This window comes from Dermochelys coriacea, chromosome 8, assembly GCF_009764565.3.
Source record: "Dermochelys coriacea isolate rDerCor1 chromosome 8, rDerCor1.pri.v4, whole genome shotgun sequence".
Classification (NCBI taxonomy): Eukaryota; Metazoa; Chordata; order Testudines; family Dermochelyidae; genus Dermochelys; species Dermochelys coriacea.
The window spans coordinates 55,967,712-55,982,828 of NC_050075.1; positions in this window are offsets into that span (position 1 = coordinate 55,967,712).

Below are 15,117 nucleotides of genomic sequence, written 5' to 3' on the forward strand. Positions count from 1 at the left end.
AGGTCAAAGTGAAAATGAAAAGACACAAAACAAAACTAATTTTTCTACTCAAAGGCCTCAAAAACTAACCAAGGTGAAGAACGCATCAAGAATATATCAACATATCATCTGAAGGTTCAAGTGGTATATCTACATCCGACCAGCCCGAAGCACAAATACAGCTACCTATTGAAGAAACAGTGTCTCCAAAACCTAAAGGCAGTTCCCAATGTTTGTGGGTCAAAGTGTTCCCATTTATTGAAGTTACAAAAAATGGCTACTGGTGCACCTCTTGCAAAAAAGCTTACAAAGAAGGAAAGCTTCCCAATGCTATAATTTGGTAAAAGTGGAGGAGCTTGGTTTGTCAAACCGATCAGCGAAGCCAATGCTGACAAACTACGTGAACAGGCTGAAAAACACCAGGCCTCTGGAGTGCATCAACATGCAGAAAGCCTTATAATCCCATATTCAAAACCAATTTTAGAAGTACTTAATGAGGCTGTTAAGAATGCTGGAGACACAACACAGTTCATGCGAACAAACAAAGCTATGGCATCCTACTTTCTATTTAAGCAAGAGATACCACACACTACAAACTGGAGGCCAGTGTTAAGTGCATTGTCACTTGTTCGTCCTGAAGTTGAACACTGGTTCCGAACAAAACCAGCAAATGCTCACTATTTTTCTGCAAGAAACTCAGCTGACTGGCTAGAAGCATGCGGTGCAACAATGAAAGACTCAGCAGTTGAGAAAGTGAAGAACTCTCTCACCACATTCAAAAAATCTTGATGTCGGGGTAGGCCAGTAGATGCATTTCTAGATGTTCAAGTTATAGAAGACACATGGGCTGCATCTGTGACAACCCACATCTTCGAGTTAAATGCTTGTGCATTTGGTAAAGCTGCAAACTTCTCTGGAAGACATGGTGGAGTACAAGCTTTGCTCAGAGAAAAGTGTAACCCTAATCTCTCCTATACACACTGCAGAGGCCATCTACTCCAACTAGTACGAGCTGCAGAATCTTCAAAAGACATTAAAAAAGCTATATATGTAATGTCTTCATTATATACTCTTTTTCAGCAAGAATCCAAAAAGACTGAATATCTTGGAAAACATAGAAGATACACTGGGAATGAAGTTCAAATTAGTCCAACCTGGGAAAACCCGCTGGCTTTCTCGTGAGCGATCCTTGGCTGTTGTCTTAAAATTACTCCAGCCATTATTACTGACTTTGGAAAGTATCTACCAAGATGGGATGGATCTAAGTAGTGAGGCTGGTGGATTACTTTTGCTACTACGTTCAGAGAAGACTATTGCCATTCTCTCTCTCTCGTAAGTCTATTGTTGAAACCACTTGGGTTATTAAACAATGCCATCCAGGCATCTGCTGTAACAGTAGTAGATCTTTGTCCAGCAATAGAAGCTACATTTGGATCAATCGGAGAGCTATCCATTTAAAAAAAAGTACTGGAAGAAGCAAAGACTTCAGTCCAGAAGTTGACTAATGAAGGCCTTTATATTGAATCCTTAAGTGAAGAAGACAAGAAGTGTTTGTTAAGACAACTGAAAAAGTACACAGACTTGATTCTTAAAAATCTACAACAGGGACTTTGATTCTACTTAACCTCTACGTAACTTTTACAGATGTCTGTCCTATAAAATGTCAACAGTTGAGTGGAGTGAGGCACTACCAGCAATGGGGCTGCCATGTGATCAGGACAGAATAGAGAATTTGAACACAGAGTGGAATGTCATACGACGAATGAATGAAGATTTGACTTCAACTTCTTTATCATCACTAGTGGCTCGACCCAATCTTTGTGCTCTGTTTCCTGGGATGAAAGAAGTAGGAATTCATCTCTTGTTACTCCCAGTCACAACAGCTACAGTTGAGTGTTCTTTTTCATTGAATAGAATTTTGTGTTCTGAAAGAAGTTGCCTTCTGCCTGATCATGTGAATGAACTAACGAGCAAATCAATTGAAGTACCGGCCTCCAAAGATGAACGCATTGAATTCAAGAAGTTCATTAACAGAGTTGTGCAAAATTATAACAAGAAACCAAGAAGAATGTAGACATAGTGCTTCATAGTAGGCTTGAGTAGCCAACTTTAATTTGTGTGGTGATTTTTAAAACATGAGTTAAATCTAATAAAATGGTCATGAAACTTTTTTTTTTTTTTTCCCAGTTTTTGCTATGGTGCCATACAGCCCACCTTCACCCGCACAGTCTCACCCCTCATCGGCCCTGACACCCTCACCCTTGTAAATTCAACACCCCCCATTTTAATTCCTGGGGAAACCATTGCCCCCACCCCACACATGCATTCCAAGGAATTGGGGGGTAGAAACACACCCTACTTCAGGTTTCAGAGTAGCAGCCATGTTAGTCTGTATTTGCAAAAAGGAAAAGGAGTGCTTGTGGCACCTTAGAGACTAACAAACACCCTACTTCAAGGGCAGGTTTTTTGTTTTTTTTTTTTCCCCAGAGGTGTGCTGGGATCATGCTATGGGATCCATGTGCCTAAAGCTCCGCCATCACTGCCAATACTTCACTAAGGTTAAAAGCTTGGTCCCTAGTTTCAAAGCCCTAAATGGCAAGTGAGAAACCTGTTTGTGCAGGAGACAGAAGAGGGCTGGTCCCAGATGTCCACAGGTCCTTAATTCAGTGGTCCAATCTGTGGGAATTAGTTGCACAATTCCCACTGGGATTTGTGCAGCACATTTTAACCCAAGTGCATTGAATTGTGAACATACCCCAATAAGGATGCATGATAGACCTACAAAAGCAAGAAACAATGTGGAAAGGTAATCTCTAGAAGTTGGTCCAGTAAAGGATATTACCTCACCCACCTTGTCTGCCCAATATCCTGGGATCAATATAGCTACAACACTGCATACTACAAAAGCAAGGTAATTGTCACCTTGTCAAACTGTGTTATCTTCAGGGGATATAATTAAACAAATACCTCTCGCTCAGTGGCTTTCAACCTGTGGTCCACAGACTATGCCTAAGATTTCCAAAGGGGTCCGAACCTCCATTTGAAATTTTTTTTAGTGTTCTGGAAATGAAAAAAGATAAAAGATCATGTGCTTGCAGCATAAGGCACAGAAGTGACAAAATTGGTGCAACAGCAAACTTCATTCAGAATTTCCTTGCTTCTGAAGACTAATTTCTAATTTAAAGTTATTTCTTTACTGTTTGTGGTTTTCTAATGTTTTTCCCCCCCATTTGCTTGTTGTTTTTTTTAACAATAATAATTAATTGAATGGGATCAACAGCATGTCACAATAAATTGTTACAATTTAATACTATGTATAGAGTGTATAATTTTATTATAAAGTGAGTTGCATTGAACAGAAACTAATTATGTATTGCACATTTCTAGTAACTGAAAATTGTATATTTTAGACATTTGAATACATTTGTTTCAACCATTCTACATTGATCACATGCTCCAAATTTGTTTGAACAAATTAAGCCTACTTTTTTTCCACCAATTGTATTAAAGTTTTTGATACCTCAGTTTAATATTTTGCTACTTCATGGTCAAAAGCAGGTTAAGAAATTTCTAGGGCTGGCAAGTGATTAAAAAAAATTAATCACAATTAATCACATGATTAAGAAAAGCTCAATTAATCGTTCTGTTAATATAATACCATTTAAATATTTTTGAATGTTTTCTACGTTATCAAATATATTGATTTCAATTACAACATTTTGATATAAATTACAATTTATAGTTTTTATTACAAATATTTGCATTGTAAAAAACAAAATAAATAGTATCTTTCAGTTCATCTAATACAAGTACTGTAGTGCAATCTTTTGATCATGAAAGTTGAACTTTCAAGTGTAGAATTAGGTACCAAAAAAACTACGTTTAAAAATAAAACTCTGTGAAACTTTAGAGCCTACAAGTCCACTCAGTCTTACTTCAGCCAATCACTCTGACAAACAAGTTTGGTTACAATATGCAGGAGATACTACCCACTTCTTGTTTACAATGTCACCTGACAGAACAGGTGTTTGCATGGCACTGTTGTAGCAGGCGTCGCAAGATGCACTAAAGATTCATATGTCCCTTCATGCTTCAAACACCATTCCAGAGGACATGTGTCCATGCTGATGAGGGGTTCTGCTCAATAATGATCCAAAGCATGCGGACTAATAGGTATTCATTTTCATCATCTGAGTCAGCAGAAGGTTGATTTTCCTTTTTGATGGTTCAGGTTCTGTAGTTTCCGCATTGGAGTTCTGAAAGCATGCTCCGTGCCTCGTCCCTCTTCATATTTTGGAAGGCACTTCAGATTCTTAAACCTTGGGTCGAGTGCCATATCTATTTTTAGAAATCTCACATTGGTACCTTCTTCGCATTTGTCAAATCTGCTGTGAAAGTGTTCTTAAAATGAACATGTGCTGGGTCATCATCTGAGACTGCAATAACATGAAATATATGGCAGAATGTGGGTAAAACGGAACAGGACAATTCTCCCCTAAGGAGTTTAATTAAAAAATAATGTGTTTAATGAGTATCATCAGCATGGAAGCATGTCCTCTGGAAGCATGAAAGGGCATACTAATGTTTAGCATATCTGGCATGTAAATACCTTGCAACTCCGGCTACAAAAGTGCCATGTGAACACCTGTTCTCACTTTCAGGTGACATTGTAAATAAGAAGCAGGCAGCATTATCTCCCATAAATGTAAGCAAACTTGTTTGTCTTAGCGATTGGCTGAACAAGAAGTAGGACTGAGTGGACTTGTAGGCTCTAAAGCAGTGGTTCTCAAACTGCGTCGGGACTCCTAAGTGGGTCACATTTTAATGGGGTTGCCAGGGCTAGCAATAGATTTGTTGGGGCTTGGGCTTGGGCTCTGGCCCGCCCACCTGGGTAGCATGGCTCGGGCAGGCTCAGGCTTTGGTTTTCCCCCCCCCCCGGGGTCATGTAGTAATTTTTGTTGTCAGAAGCAGGTCACAGTGCAAGAAAGTTTGAGAACCACTGCTCTAAAGTTTTTTACATTGTTTTGTTTTTGAGTGCAGTTATGTAACAAAAAAAATCTACATTTGTAAGTTACACTTTCATGATAAAGAGATTGCACTGCAGTAATTGTATGATGTGAATTGAAAAATACTATTTATCATTTTTACAGTGCAAATATTTGTAATCAAAAATAATACAAAGTGTGCGCTGTACACTTTGTATTCTGTTGCATTAGAAATCACTATATTTGAAAATATAGAAAAACATCCAAAATATTTAATAACTTTCAATTGGTATGCTTTGTTTAACAGTGTGATTAATCAACTAATGTTTTTAATTGTGATTAATTTTTTGGAGTTAATCGCATGAGTTAACTGCAGTTAATCAACAACCATAGAAATTTCACACAAGCTGACAAGTTTTTAAATAAATAATCAGCTTGATACAATTTGAAACATCCAAAAAGAGGGAGAGAAATTTTTATACAATATTAACTCAGTATTGTACTAAACAACCTTTGGTAAGCAGACAAATCTTACTTAAGGCAGTTGATCAAGATTAATTCACACTATTATGGTGTCCCTTTCTGGTGAATGCCAGTTTTATACTGAAATGGGGCAATTGTTTAACTGTTCTAGCAAGGAGACTGGATGCATGTAGTGCCTTAATAAAGAGTCTCATAAGTATTTGGATATCTTAACTGAGACTCAGATCAACCGCACTCCTAGAAGTAAATATAAATAGGGGCCTTTTATCAATGTCTTTGTTTGTTAAACTCTATTCACAAGGTTTTAACTTGTAACAATGTGGTGGTTGCAGTAGTGTGATCATTGCACATCTGCTGAGCTGTCTGAGTAGAAAATAAACAAGCTACACTGTGCACTGTCTTGCAACTGTAAAGTGTTTCATGTAGCATCAGTGCAGAATATTACTATATAGAGTTGCATGTCCTGTAATGTCAAATTTATCTCCAAAGCCTGTAGACACATCTGAGACGGAAGAGAGAAACCATGCAATTTGCATGAACTATGTTACTCTAAGACAATCTCCTGTTCTATCTTTATAGTTCAGAAAATAAAAATATATGTAAGAGCAGAAGCTTTAGAATAAATTATGAGGAGCAGGAAGGTAGTGCACGTACAGAATATAAGTGAGATTTTACAGTCTACACCTACTTAGGGTAAAAACAAAATAGAAGAACAATGTCTTTAACAATAATTATTTACGCTTCAGTAGTACCTTCCACCAAAGAGCTTGGCGGGGAGGGAGTTAATCTATATTAATTCAAGTTAGTCCAGTGTGAAAATGCTTCTCTGAACATCTGCTTTGCAGTATGTCCTAAAGGGCAACACATTTGGGCTATTTCAGTCCAGGGGACCATGAATGAAAAAGTCAAAGACATCTCTCACTCCTTGTACAACCTGCATAAATATCAGGCAGAACATCAAGTAGTCCCCGCGCCTTAACTACTCCTCTGGAGGTGCTGGGTGTTCCAAAGAAGGTGGTGGGAGTGGGTTGGATAATTAGCTCGGCCCACCCCACTCTCCACATACAGATCAATAGAACTCCACCCTTTGAAAGGACTCTAACAGGTTAAAGCTAGCCCTAAAAGCTTAAGTCATTAGAGAAAGACCTTTTTTATACCTTCCTTCATTCTTTGTGCACATCACACGATCTGCTGTAGACTGAGAGTAGTGGATGGAACTGACGTTGCAGTCCCTGCCAACAAAACAATCACCTGTTACTTGTAATTCTCTTTAGAAGGAATCTCACATCCTTTGAGACTTTATCCTCAACTCCACTAATATGCTGTTACTGCTATTTAAAATATCTCCAGAAGGTGAGAAGAGGTACAAAGAAAATACTTATTCAATACTTAGTCTAATATGGGTAATGCAGTATTGCAATAACCATGTTGGGCCCAGGATATTAGAGACAAGACAGGTAATCTTTTATTGGACCAACTTCTGTTGGTGAGAGAGAGAGGAGCTTACACAGAGCTCTTTTGCAGGTCTGGGAAACATACTCAGGCCTGGTCTACACTAGAAAATTAGGTTGGTTTAACTTCATTGGTCAGGGGCATGAGCGGTGGGTCGCATAGGCTGGGGGAGGCTTTGCCTCCCCAAACAGCAGGCATGGCCAGTCAGTCTCTTGGCCCGCACTGCTTCTAGCAGCTCCCCCATTGGCCTGAAGCAGTGAACTGCAGCCAGTGGAAACCATGATCAGCCGAACCGGCGGACGCGACAGGTAAACAAACTGGCCTGGCCCGCCGGGGGCTTTCCCTGCACAAGTGGCAGAACAAGTTTGGGAACCACTGACCTAGACCAATATAGAATATGCTACAGTGGCACAGCTATGCTGCTGTAGTGTTTTAAAACACAGGGCATGACTACCCTTGCAAGTTAGAGCGCATTAAAGCAGTCCAGTGCACTCTAACTCACAACGTATCCACACTGGCAAGGCATGTAGAGTGCTCTGACTCTGCAGCTAGAGTGCTCCTGGTAATCCACCTCGGTGAGTGGAATAACATTTGATGCGCCACCGGAGCGCTGCGGTGCCAGTGTGGAAACCCTGGTCTGTTAATGCGCTCTGATCGGCCTCCAGAACTGTCCCACAATGCCTGTTCTAGCCACTCTGGTCATGACTTTGAACTCTACTGCCCTGCCCTCAGGTGACCAACTGTCAGACCCGCCCTTTAAATTCTCTGGGAATTTTGAAAATCCCCTTCCTGTTTGCTCAACCAGGCGTGGAGTGCTCTCAGTGAGTCTTTCTAGGTGACTATGCCTCCACGCGCCAGGTGATCCCAAGTATGGGGCAATGGTGAGAGGCTGGACCTCATCAGTGTTTGGGGAGAGGAAGCTGTCCAGTCCCAGCTGCGCTCCAGCTGCAGGAATTACGATATCTTTGGGCAGATATCAAGGGCCATGCTGGAAAGGGGCCATGACCGGGACACACTACTGCCCCCGTGACCTGCTGTTTTTACAAAGAGCTGGATGCGATACTTGGGGGCGACCCCACCTCCACTCCAGGGACCACCATGGACACCTCAGAGGTCAGTGCAACAAGGGAGGAGAAGGAGGAGGAGCAAAGTGGGAGTGAGGGTGCTCTGGCAGAGGAAGATACCCTGGAATCCCTAGATGCATGCACCCAGGAGCTGTTCTCAAACCAGGAGGAAGGTAGCCAGTTGAGGAAGGACAAACACCAGAGGAGGTTCCCGGTAAGTGGCTTTTATTTTGGAAAGCAAGTTATTAGGTGTGGGCTCTTGGGGTGAGGAGGCTTAGGGCTGCATGCATGCCTAGATGCGGAACAGGGTGTTGATGTGCTCTCTCACATTGCGGTAATTGGCCTCGTGATCTCTTCAGAAGTCTCACCCAGAACTTGGGTAATGCGCTTGTGCAGGTTTTGTGGGAGAGCCACTGTGGTCCTTGTCCCAGTCAGGCTAACATGTCCATGCCACTGTGCCATGAGGGGCGGGGGGACCATTGCTGCACACAGGCAAGCTGCATATGAGCCAGGGTGTAAGCTGCATTGCAGTAGAAGACGCTCCCTTGCTTCCCAGGTCACTCTCAGCAGCGAGATATCTTGCAGGATGAACTCCTGTGGAAAATGTGGGGTTAATGTTCAGTATAGGGCCCCCCTGCAGCTGTTGGCTCTCCCTAAGGCACAGAACCCAGAGGACAGTACAGCCATGAAAGAATCGGTCCCCGTTGACCCTGTGCTTACTCACCATTTTGGGGCTCCAGGGGGGTTATGTGTGCTCGCTTTGGGACGGGCAAATTATGCTATTATGCAGACTGTGCTTGCCCTCCGTAAGTACGGGGGAATCATTGCTCTATCTGGTGTGAACAATGCTGCCTCTGTTAAGTGTTGCATTTTGCCTTTACAGGTGCAACCTTAAGATCTCAACCGTCTGTGTTATCACCGGCCGAGAGGCTGCAAAGAATTAGGAAGAGGCCACATAAAAGCAAAGAGGACATGCAACATGAATTCATGCAGCACTCCCTTAATGAAAATCAAAAAGTGCAGGAGTGGCGGGAGAGTGAAAGGAGAGTCTGCCAGCAGAATGCAGATCACTGGCACCAAAGCACAGAGCAGCTGATAAGCATCATGGAGCGCCAAGTGGACTCGATCCAGGTGCTCATAGCCATGCAGGTGGAGCACTACCATGCCCCCCGCCCCCAGCAGCCTTTGTCCCCAAACTCTTTCCCTTGTGCCCCCATGTCACCTCCAACTCACTTTCCCCAACATCTGGGTTCTTACCACCACCAGCTGCCTCCAACACCTGTAGCTTCACCACCCAGCCCCGAAAACTATGACCCTTACCCACTGCACTCAACCCCCATCACCATGCAGTTTAGCCATACTGAAGTGCAGCAATCATTGCACAGCACTCCAAACAGGAAGGCTGAGTATGATAAGACATACGCAAACCTGTGATTGTACTGTTCCCCACCCCACCTCCTTGCCCTTTGTGGTTCCCAAGCAGTTGTGTTTCTTTTCAATAAAAGCATTTTCTTTTCATTAAATGGATTTTTTTGCTTTGAAAACATTCTTTATTATTGCATAATGTAAAAGATACCTTAGTCCAGGAAAGCAACAGGCACTGCAAGTCAGTGTATCATATGTAGCAAACACAGATTCTGAATAATATTGGAACCACTGCACTTCACTCCTGTGCAGGGCATCAGACATTACTGGTGGCTTTCAGGCTGAAATTGCTCCTTCAAGGCATCCCTAATCCTTGCAGCCCCACGCTGGGCCCCTCTAATAGCCCTGCTCTCTGGCTGATCAAATTCAGCCTCCAGGTGTTGAACCTCCGAGTTCCATGCCTGAGTGAATCTTTCACCATTCTCTTCACAAATGTTATGGAGGGTACAGCATGCAGATACAACTGTGGGGATGCTGTTATCGGCCAGGTCCAGCTTCCCATACAGAGAGTTCCATCGGCCCTTTAAACGGCCAAAAGCACACTCCACAGTCATTCTGTACCAGCTCAGCCCGCTGTTGAACCGCTCCTTGCTGCTGTCAAGGCTCCCTATGTAGGGTTTCATGAGCCATAGCATTAAAGGATAAGCGGAGTCTCCAAGGATCACAATGGGCATTTCGGTGATCTTCTGGTCTAGGAAAAAAGTTCCGGCGTGCAGCTTCCTGAACAGGCCAGTGTTCCGAAAGATGAGTGCATCATGCACCTTTCCGGGCCAGCCTGCATTAATGTCAATGAAACGCCCATGGTGATCCACAAGTGGCTGGAGAACCATAGAGAAATAGCCCTTCCAAATAACGTACTTGGAGGCTAGGTGGGCTGGTGCCACAATTGGAATATGTGTCCCATCTATCGCCCCTCCGCAGTTAGGGAAACCCATTTTCATAGATTCATAGATACTAAGGTCAGAAGGGACCACTCTGATCATCTAGTCCGACCTCCTGCACAGCGCAGGCCACAGAATGTCACCCACCACTCCTATGAAAAACCTCACCCATGTCTGAGCTATTGAAGTCCTCAAATCATGGTTCAAAACTTCAAGGAGCAGAGAAGCCTCCCTCCAGTCAACCATGCCCCATGCTACAGAGGAAGGCAAAAAAAACCTCCAGGGTCTCTCCAATCTGCCCTGGAGGAAAACTCCCTCCCGACCCCAAACATGGCAATCAGCCAAACCCTGAGCACATGGGCAAGATTCACCAGCCAGATACCCAGGAAAGAATTTTCTATAGTAAATCAGATCCCATCCATCTAATATCCCATCTCAGGGGATTTGGCCTATTTACCCTGAATATTTAAAGATCAATTACTTACCAAAATCCCATTATCCCATCATACCATCTCCTCCATAAACTTATCGAGTAGAATCTTAAAACCAGATAGATCTTTTGTCCCCACTGCTTCCCTTGGAAGGTTATTCCAAAACTTCACTCCTCTGATGGTTAAAAACCTTCGTCTGATTTCAAGTCTAAACTTCCTGGTGGCCAGTTTATACCCATTTGTTCTTGTGTCCACATTGGTGCTGAGCTTAAATAATTCCTCTCCCTCTCCTATATTTATCCCTCTGATATATTTATAGAGAGCAATCATATCTCCCCTCAACCTTCTTTTAGTTAGGCTAAACAAGCCAAGCTCCTTAAGTCTCCTTTCATAAGACAAGTTTTCCATTCCTCGGATCATCCTAGTAGCCCTTCTCTGTACCTGCTCCAGTTTGAATTCATCCTTTTTAAACATGGGAGACCAGAACTGCACACAGTATTCTAGGTGAGGTCTCACCAGTGCCTTGTATAACGGTACTAAAACCTCCTTATCCCTACTGGAAATCCCTCTCCTGATGCATCCCAAAACCGCATTAGCTTTTTTCACAGCCATATCACATTGGCAGCTCATAGTCATCCTATGATCAACCAATACTCCAAGGTCCTTCTCCTCTTCCGTTACTTCTAATTGATGTGTCCCCAACTTATAACTAAAATTCTTGTTATTAGTCCCTAAATGCATAACCTTACACTTCTCACTATTAAATTTCATCCTATTACTATTACTCCAGTTTACAAGGTCATCCAGATTCTCCTGTATAATATCCCGATCCTTCTCCGAATTGGCAATACCTCCCAGCTTTGTATCATCTGCAAACTTTATTAGCACACTCCCACTTTTTGTGCCAAGGTCAGTAACAAAAAGATTAAATAAGATTGGTCCCAAAACCGATCCCTGAGGAACTCCACTGGTAACCTCCCTCCAACCTGACAGTTCGCCTTTCAGTAGGACCCGTTGCAGTCTCCCCTTTAACCAATTCCTTATCCATCTTCTGATGTTCATATTGATCCCCATCTTCTCCAATTTAACTAATAATTCCCCATGTGGCACGGTATCAAATGCCTTACTGAAATCTAGGTAAATTAGATCCACTGCATTTCCTTTATCTAAAAATCTGTTACTTTTTCAAAAAGGAGAATCGGTTGGTTTGGCACGATCTACCTTTTGTAAAACCATGTTGTATTTTGTCCCATTTACCATTGACTTCAATGTCCTTAACTAATTTCTCCTTCAAAATTTTTTCCAGGACCTTGCATACTACAGAGGTCAAACTAACTGGCCTGTAGTTACCCGGATCACTTTTTTTTCCTTTCTTAAAAATAGGAACTATATTAGCAATTCTCCAATCATTCGGTACTATTCCTGAGTTTACAGATTCATTAAAAATTTTTGCTAATGGGCTTGCAATTTCAGGTGCCAATTCCTTTAATATTCTTGGATGAAGATTATCTGGGCCCCCCGATTTAGTCCCATTAAGCTGTTTCAGTTTCGCTTCTACCTCTGATATGGTAATATCTACCTCTATATCCTCCTTCCCATTTGTCATGCTACCATTATCCCAAGATCCTCTTTAGCCTTATTAAAGACTGAGGCAAAGTATTTGTTTAGATATTGGGCCATGCCTAGATTATCTTTAACCTCCGCTCCATCCTCAGTGTTAAGCGGCCCCACTTCTTCCTTCTTAGTTTTCTTCTTATTTATATGGCTATAGAACCTTTTACTATTGGTTTTAATTCCCTTTGCAAGGTCCAACTCTACTCGACTTTTAGCCTCTCTGACTTTATCCCTACATCTTCTGACCTCAATTAGGTAGCTTTCCTTGCTGATCCCTCCCATCTTCCACTCCCTGTATGCTTTCTGCTTCTTCATAATCACCTCTCTAAGATGCTTGCTCATCCAGCTTGGTCTACAACTCCTTCCTATGAATTTTTTCCCCTTTCTTGGGATACAGGCTTCCGATAGCTTCTGCAGTTTTGATTTAAAGTAATCCCAGGCCTCAACTGCCTTTAGATCCATAAGTTCTTCAGTCCAATCCACTTCTCTAACTAATTGCCTTAATTTTTGAAAGTCAGCCCTTTTGAAATCAAAAACCCTAGTTGCAGATTTATTTTTGTTAATCCTTCCATTTAGTTTGAACTGAATTAGCTCATGATCACTTGAGCCACGATTGTCCCCTACAACCATTTCTTCTATGAGGTCCTCGCTACTCACCAAAATTAAATCTAAAATGGCATCCCCTCTAGTCAGTTCAGCAACTACTTGTTGAAGGAATCCATCAGCTATCGCATCTAGGAAAATCTGAGCCCTATTATTATTACTAGCACTGGTCCTCCAGTCTATATCTGGGAAGTTAAAGTCTCCCATGATCACGCAGTTTCCATTAGTATTTACTTTATTAAAGACATTAAAAAGGGCTCTATCCATAACCAAATTAGATCCCGGAGGTCTGTAGCACACCCCAAGCACTATCGTAGGAGAGGCTTTACTAGTTTTCTTCCCCAATGTAATTTTTGCCCAGACAGACTCTGTCTTATCCATTGCATCGCTTCTTATTTCTTTACATTCTAACTCATCGTTGATATACAATGCTACTCCACCCCCTTTACCTTTGTTTCTGTCTTTCCTAAACAGCACATACCCTTCAATACCTGTAGTCCAGTCATGACTACTATTCCACCATGTTTCTGTTATCCCTATAATATCTGGTTTCACTTCCTGCACCAGTAGCTCTAGTTCCTCCATTTTGTTACCTAGACTCCTCGCATTGGTGTATAAACATCTTAATTTTTGCTGTTTGGCCTCGCTCACATTTTGTACCCTATTAGGCACAGTCATTCTACAGCCAGTATAACCTATTAGACTAGTATCCACACCGCCCTCGCTCCTTATATACATTCTCCTACCCATGGCTGTATCCTTTCTTACTTCATCTTCTTCCCTCTCAATGCTAAAATCTGGCGTGGAGATTTTCTGGACATCTCCCATCCATCTCCCCCCAATTCCTAGTTTAAAGCTCTCTTTATCAGTTGTGCCAGCCTCGATCCTAGAAGTCTATTTCCTTCCCTACTCAGATGAAGTCCATCCCGAGAGAACTGACCTCTGTCCGTGAATGCCTCCCAGTGGCCATACATCCCAAAGCCCTCCTTATAGCACCACTGCCTAAGCCATCTGTTGACAGTCATAATCTTGTCACACCTTTGTTGCCCTTCTCTAGGAACAGGAAGGATCCCGCTAAAGATCACCTGAGCCTCAATTTCCTTAAGCGTCTTCCCCAGCCTAGCATAGTCTCCCTTGATACTTTCCAGCGAGAATCTGGCTGTATCATTTGTTCCCACATGAAGGATAATTAGGGGATTCTTTCCCGCTCCCTTGAGGATCCTTTTCAACCTCAGGTCTACATCCCTTATCTTAGCACCCGGAAGACAGCACACCCTTCTATTCTCAGGATCAGCTCTAGTTACAGGCCTGTCTATTCTTCTCAATAAAGAGTCCCCGATCACATAGACCTGCCTTTTCCTGGTGACAGTGCTATTCTCCAGTCTCTCCCCTGTTCCCTCTGGCTGCAAGTTCTTTCCATTCCTATTTTCCCTTACAATTCTCTTCAACCCATCCTGTATCCTCCTGGGGCTCATATTTGGTGTAGTCTCCCTTGACTCTTCCCCTTTTTCTATAGGGCTAGCCTCTCTTCTCTTCTTCCTTACCCTTCCACCTTCAGCGACTACCTGCTGAGCCCCTTCTTCATTTTCCAACTCTGCAAACCTGTTCCTAAGCTCTATTTCTCCTTCACTAGCCCGTCTTTTTCTCTGCCTGGTTCTTTGAGTCACATGTTTCCACTGACCACTTTCCTCATCCAGTCTCTCCTCAAAATTCCCCAGCCCTGCTTCCATCCGTGAGTCTGAGCTTTTCCCTTCAGATACCTCATATCTTTGCTCCATCATCTGCTCAAACCCCTTCCTAAACTCAACCAGACTTTCCACCTGCATCTCCAAACCTCGGATCTTTTCATCCATCAGTTCTATCAGACGGCATTTCATGCAGACAAAACTCTTACCGGTTCCCCCCTCCAGGATCATGTACATACCACAGCTTCCACATCCAGTCATCCTCAATGTGTCTTTCACTGCAGGAGTCACTCCCACAGCTGCCTCTGTATGTGTCATCTCCTTCCCACCTAGATCCTGTTAATCTGGGAAACACAAGCCACACCAAAAAGACCACCCCCCCAGCAAAAGCAAACCCCAAACAAGCACCACAATACAAACTCCCCTTGCAAACTCCCACTCAAACTCCCCTGTTTAGAGCTCTGTTTGCTAGCTCCTGTGCCGCTGCAGCTGTCTGTGCGAAGCCAGCCACAATG